Source organism: Bison bison, unplaced genomic scaffold (assembly GCF_000754665.1).
Source record: "Bison bison bison isolate TAMUID 2011002044 unplaced genomic scaffold, Bison_UMD1.0 scf7180017854816, whole genome shotgun sequence".
Lineage (NCBI taxonomy): Eukaryota > Metazoa > Chordata > Mammalia > Artiodactyla > Bovidae > Bison > Bison bison.
In genome coordinates, this window is record NW_011485389.1 from 15,498 (window position 1) to 15,832 (window position 335).

Sequence of the window (335 nt, forward strand, 5' to 3'; positions counted from 1 at the left end):
CTGACTCTAAAACTTAAGCTCTTTCCCCACAACTAGAAACTCCTGAATATATAATCTCTTAAAAGAAGCATATTATATATTCTTTGAAAATTACATAATGTTTAAGCCAGGGACTAATCAGGTGTCATATGCGTGATGCCCTAAGTATCATGAAAATCCAAGAGAAAACATGATAACTGTGGGCTAGGAATGAGCACATTCAATGCAGGTTTAGAGGATGGATGTATAGGGTAGAGAAGAAGCAAGAAAGATGCTCCCTATGGAGGCAGGAATATCTTAGGCACATGCAGAGAAAAGAATAAGCAAAATAATCTTTCAGCAGGGAGCTAATAAGC

General features: G+C 37.3%; 1 protein-coding gene across 1 annotated transcript in view; it reads right to left on the reverse strand.

Moving 5' to 3' along the window:
• The window catches only part of LOC105001156 (uncharacterized protein CXorf22-like), a 14,394-nt gene that overhangs the window by 10,424 nt on the left and 3,635 nt on the right, over positions 1–335 (reverse strand). The gene's annotated exons all lie outside the window — the stretch shown is intronic.